At 37.7% G+C, this 6,331-nt stretch overlaps 1 long non-coding RNA gene across 1 annotated transcript; it reads left to right on the top strand.

The window, feature by feature from the left end:
• Positions 1-252: 252 nt before the first annotated feature.
• LOC136675420 (uncharacterized) lies at positions 253-2,388 on the top strand. The gene is made up of 3 exons (XR_010796196.1): positions 253-321; positions 454-573; positions 2,341-2,388. It is a non-coding gene; the product is annotated as an uncharacterized lncRNA (long non-coding RNA).
• Positions 2,389-6,331: the final 3,943 nt, after the last annotated feature.

Genomic DNA, 6,331 nt, shown 5'->3' with positions numbered 1-6,331 from the left:
TTTTTTAATTAAACAAAATTTACTATTCACTGTTTTTCAGTTTTTACTGCCATCATACCATCCCCCCCTTTTTACCTGAGACATATTTGCAGAAGTCTCATTATCATCAGCAGATGACTTTATATATTCATGAGTATCAAATACAATAATTTAGAGCAAACATCAGTGTAAAATTACTGTTTTACAACCATTGTGGCTAAATAACTAAAGTATGGTGACTAAATATTTCACGTCCCATCTATGACTATGAAATTTTTATTTTCCGTTCAAAACCGCACAGGTGCTCCTCAGTGTGAAAACACTCTCTATGCAGAGGTTCAGGTAAGAATTTAAGTTCATTCCTGAAGATATTTAAGATCAGTAAGTGCTGTGATTACTTTCAGTCTGTAATCTGAAGATTGTGTTTTTAGTATGTGCCAGTGTTTAAATCCTTTATTGTAATCATGTCTACAGCCCAATGGTGAGAATATTCCTCTGGAGCATGCTTCTACTGTGTACAGTGTTGTAGGGGCAAAAGCACAAGCCTCAGGTACCGGAGAGCGCAGTCAGACCACTCCAAGTCCTGAAAAACAGGTGAAGTTATATTCAGATAAAAAAAAGTTGTTAATACATTATTTTTTAATTAATTTATTGATCAGTGTGTGTTTATTGATAATTATGTAGGAACTGGGTTAGTTAATGCAGCTGGGCTATAAAAGCCAAATACACTGCCCAAAATGATTAAGGAGACACTTAAATAATACACCAGATCTCTGCTGCTCCTGATGAGACAATGGATGGTGTCCTGGGGGATAGCGTACCTGGATCAGGGCGTCAGGGAAGTCTGGGACAGTCTGCATGCACTGAGACATTGTCCCAGAGATTCTCAGTTGTGTTCAGTTCTGGGGAAAATGAGATCCTGTGAATGCCATCAATGACTTCATCACCCAAGACCTGACTACACACTCTGGCCACATGAGTCTTGGGCATTGTCCTGCACCAGGAGAAACCCAGGGCCCACTGCACCAGCGTAAACCTGACAATGGCCCTGAGGATTTCTCCACAGACTAGCACTGACCCACAGCCAAACCGATCGTGCTGAATGATGTTGCAGGCAGCACAACATTCATCATGGTGTCTACAGAGTCTTTGTCTGTCACGTGCTCAGTGTGAAGCTGCTTTCATCTTTTCAAGAGAACGGTGTGCCAATGGTGGATCTGGTGTTCTCAGCTAACCTTGTGTAATGGCCCATGTATCTCCCACGGCTCCTTGTATCTCCTCCATGCTCCTGAGATGCTGTGCTTGAAGACACAGCAAATCAGTAATGTGTACTCTCTACCAGTCCGTCATGGTGAAGAGAGAGCTGAGCCAAAAAGCAACACTCATTTATGGTCATGAAATTTGGGTAATGACCAATAGTGGGTAAAACTGGCTGAAATCTTGGGTGAGGATTTCTGACAGCCAGGAGAGACTGAGTGGAGCCAGTTGAGGTGGCTTGGGCATCTGATCAGGGCATGTCCAACTGGGAGGAGACCCTGGGGATGACCCAGAACACACTGGAGAGATTGTATATCTGGTCTGACCTCGGAATGCCTCAATATCCCCCCTGAGGAACTGGAAGAGGTGGCTGGGAAGTTCTTTGCTTGAACTGCTGCCCCCACCAGCTGGGCCCGGATAAGTGGCAGATAAGGGATGGATAGATGAATAGATGGATGGATACAAACTGTGATTATGTAACTGTCACAACAGAATAGTTTCTTCAAAAAAAATAACAAAATAAAACCATTTTACTTTGCTAAGGGCTAGGGCCAGACCGTCTAAATACAAGTATGTTTTTAAGGTAAATGCATTCCAAAATAACACTGTGCCTATGGATTTTGACTGTCACAACCCCCTGGTAGCACCACTCCACCCACCTTGTGACAGGCATATACTGTATATATGATTGTGTCCAACAAAATAACAAATGGCAAATGCTGTCTGCTCCTTACAAAATTAGAAATGAATTTAAAGTCTGTAATTAAAGTCTCCTTAAAAAAGTAGTAAGTGAGAATATTATTTTAAAAAGTACGATTGTAAACCTCCATGCTCTTCCATCCCATAATATCTGTCGGGTTTGTTCAGTTTAATGCAAACAGGCTTTACAGCCCAACTTTGATTGAGTTTAAGAATTGAAGTTGATTTTTGCTTGAAACCTGTTTTCCACAATGCGTCTATGATTGTATTCTACGAAGTCTATGATAGTACAATCATATTAATATCATATTGAATCATCATGTAGTTCACTTGAATCATATATAATTACTGTGAATACTGTTTTTAATTAACCATGTCTTATCTTTTCCTGAAACTACCCAGCAGACGGACCCAACAACTCCAACTAACACGTATGAATCAGTGACTGATATGGTAAGAACAGCTAAAAGCCACTAATTCTGTTAATGAACAAACTCTGATGCTGCTCTGAGGGCTTATGATCATTTTGTTGGTTAAAATGCAAATTAACGGTAAAATTATAAAATAATGTAACAAAACCATGCCTGGATAATGTACCTGGTGTTTTTTGAGTCTCTGCTGAGGTAATGCCCCTTTTCCAAGTAAACTCTGTTAGAAATAAAGTGTTAAAGTCACACGCCATGACATCATCTGCTCAGAGAATCAGAACCGAGACTGAATTTAACTCAACTGTGGTGTGGCAGTGAACACATGAACATTCTTCTTATTATTGAAGTTTAACTCGCTGTACTTTTTTCCCATTGTCCTTTTGTATAGAAACAGCAGATGCCTGACACAGTTTATGCCACAGTTTCAAAAGCCAGAAAGTCAATGAATGAAGAATGAATGGATGAACGAAGGCCAACTGGATAACTGTGAAAAATGAAACCACTGTTTTTACTGCTGCCTCTAGTCAAGATATTCCAATCCAAAGATAAGATATTTCTCGTATATATTTTTAGCCACATTTTGTGACTTAAAAGATAATGTAACAATTGTAATATTTTCATTTTATTATTTTTTGTTAGTTTTATCACTGATTACAACAAAAGCCAGATAAACAAATATATACAACTGCATACAACACACTTCAGGGATTAACTGTTAGCAATAATGTTAAAGTGAGAGCTAATGTTTGCTTTGCACCATTTGCTCTATTAATGAGTGAACTTATGTTTAATGTGTAATTAATTGAAATTCTGTTCATAGGTGATGTGTAAAGCTTTGTCTACACTGTCATTTGTCTTTGTGGTGATACCCTCAATGGTACATATTTGTACCTTTAATCAGGGAACATAATTGTACCTTTTTTTATTATAATTGTATATTTTAAACTTGTGTTGATTGTATACGCCCCGTTTCATCTCCAGGACTTTTGTTATTATTGTTTTGTTTTTTTTTATATGACAGTTATATAATAAAAAATACATACATTTATCTCTCCCTCTGCAGAAGAGAATATAATGTAACTTTAAGAAACAAAACTGGACTTTTAAACACTGTTGTACCTTTAAAAGGTACAGTTACAGTTTAGTGTCCAATATTGTACCTCTATCGTACCTTTTTTTCTGAGAGTGTAGGTGTAACTTACACTGTGGAAATACACATCTTTTTTTAGCTGTGTATTGTGTGTTTATTTAATATTTTTTGTACGTTTATATGTCTTTGTTTACATAGAGCCTGGTAACCAAAAGTAATGCAATCGCTGGGCTTAGTCACTCAATGGTTAATAATGTTAAAGTGAAAGCTAATATTCTGTCTTGATCCATTTGTTCTTCTACTGTGTTTTGTATTTAATATGTGAAGGTATTAATTCCATGAGGGTATTTTAAATGCCATTTATTCTTTTTTTTTTCTTTATTATTTACATAAATGTTGTAATTTTCAGGGTTCTCTTGCACAGTGTGTCATTACTTGTTTATATGTAGCGTTGGGGAGTAACGGAATAAATGTAACAGCGTATTTAGAATACAAACTATAAGTAAATATAGCAGACGCCATCGCCAGCAAATTGCTGGGAAACTAAATTGTGGCTGTGGAACTACGCACTCTGACAGAGTTTATAGCTCTTTTACTGCGATAGGTACCAAATGTTGTCTAAAAGAGCTCACTATAAAGGACTTTGTCACTGAAGTCAATGTTTTACACTGAATATTGAATATAACGTGAGTGTTCAGAGATAGTTGTCATCGTCAACACAGAGGAAGCTCCGCCACCTTCATTGCTGTGCTGTCAGTCGTTAGACCACGCCCCTCTCCGCTGAAATCCCGCCTCCCAAGCAAGAAAAGGGTCAGAAGTCTGAAAATGAAAAACAAGGATCCAAAACTGAAGAAAAAAGTATCTGAAAGTGAAAATAAGATCTGTGACTGAAAAAAAAGATATGAAACAAAAAAAATTAAGCTTTGAACCTGAAAACATAAAATCTGCAATTGAAAAATATAAGACTTCAAATATCAAAATATATAGGAACGTGAACGTTGAAAATAAATTTTTCATTCAAAAAAAATGAATCAAAATTCTATTTAAATTGAAAAAAGATTTTAATTTTGAAAGCACTATTGTATTTTTCAAAGTTCAATCTCTAGATTTGAACTTTGTGTCAGATTTTTTTTTCAAATGAACAAAACTTTTGACCCTAATATAGCTCCATATAAATATATTCTGTTAGAATTTCAATGATAAAAAGACAGTTTTCAGAATACTGTTACATTAGTGAAATTTATGGAGGAAGCGACACGATTGACCACAGGTTTTCCCATTGTAACATTGGGATCACTGGGTCCTTATAAACAACTGTCTGTGGGTTAGTCGTTGCTTTCTCATCGGCTTCTCATGCAATGAATCTGTTCTGTGACCCTACAGGGCGCTAATTCATAGCCGTGGGTCACAATTCCTGACAGCTGCCGAATCTCCATATAAACCTTATAAACATTCATGTATTTAATATTCAGTTGGGTCATAAATTCTGAGGGCAGCTCTCAGAAATTGTGACCCCTATGCAGGACATGAAGCAGCGCCCTCTAGGGTCACAGAACTTGATGGTCACAGAATGCGGTGTAACAGGTGTTAAGTGAGAGTCTGTGCAGTCGTTCACATAATGAGAATCTCCGGTGTCCAGTTCAAACAACCACACTGTATGGAATGCTGTTGGGCTCAAAACGTGTTGGATTCTCAGTGTTAACCCATAGCGTATAATTTTGTGTTAACACACTAAGATATTTACATTTTAACTCATTTCGAACGTGTTAACATGATATTATTTTGCGTGTTAACACGTTAAGTTTGTATGGAAAGTTGTCGGGCTCTAAACGTGTGAACACATGCATGTTAACACGTTATTACATTTTTGCGAGTTAACACGTAAAATGAAGTCATGATAACGTGGCCAAAAAGAACACTTTTACCAGCTACCACATGTAGAATGTGTTCAAAGATTCATGTATTTTTGAACACATTCTACATGTTTTCAGAAAGAGGAGGATCTGGAAAGTTAATTTCACTATGGGTTTGTATGGATACTGTATTGTTCAGCAACATGCCATACATAATTTATCAATGTGAATTAATTACACCTCAGTATGTGTCACACGCATAGTGTGAGAGAACAGTGAGGATTGTTTGATATAAAATTATGAAAAGCTTTAGAGCATTTTATGAAGTTATATAATAATTGAAGTCATGTAATACCACGCCCAAACTCCTCCTCTCAGCCCTATATATAACCTGTAAATTCACGTCATTTCCGCGTCAGACAAACTCGCTGCATTTAGTTCAGGAGACGGATCTTGATTCGACTGCTTCACTACATCAGCTCTCTCCTCCGTGCTGGGTCATTTCTGCTGATCCCCATATTCTGAGCCGTGTTCGGCCATTATCAAACCCACCGAGGGGGGGGGGGGTGTCCAGATTCATACACATTAATAAGCCACACTGAACTCCTCCCCAAATACTCCACCTCCCCGTTTCAGCCTCTACGGGCATGGTCCGTACTAGCAAATATGCATGTTTACAAATTTTAAGGTACTAAACACCAGAGTCTTTTATTGTGAAAAATAAACTTCCAGTTGCTATGGGGATCAGCTTACTAGTATTGCTGTCTTCACACTGCACACGTAGGGCTCAACGTAGCCATAGGTCAGCACTTAGCTCACTACGTTCACAGAGGATTTATGTTTTGTTGTCAAATACAATGTGTGATGTAGGTCCTATTATGAATATGTAAGTACGCCCGAATTTGAGGCCTCCCATTGGCGGAAACCTTAAAAAGCATGTAAACGTGTTCTTTTTGGTCACGTTGTTACCACTCAATTAAAGTGTTAACTCACAAAATTTTAATAACGTGTTAACGTGCATGTGT

Source organism: Hoplias malabaricus, chromosome X1 (assembly GCF_029633855.1).
Source record: "Hoplias malabaricus isolate fHopMal1 chromosome X1, fHopMal1.hap1, whole genome shotgun sequence".
Taxonomy (NCBI): Eukaryota; Metazoa; Chordata; class Actinopteri; order Characiformes; family Erythrinidae; genus Hoplias; species Hoplias malabaricus.
Note: the sequence above shows the minus strand (reverse complement) of the source record. Positions and strands in the feature narration are given on the sequence as shown.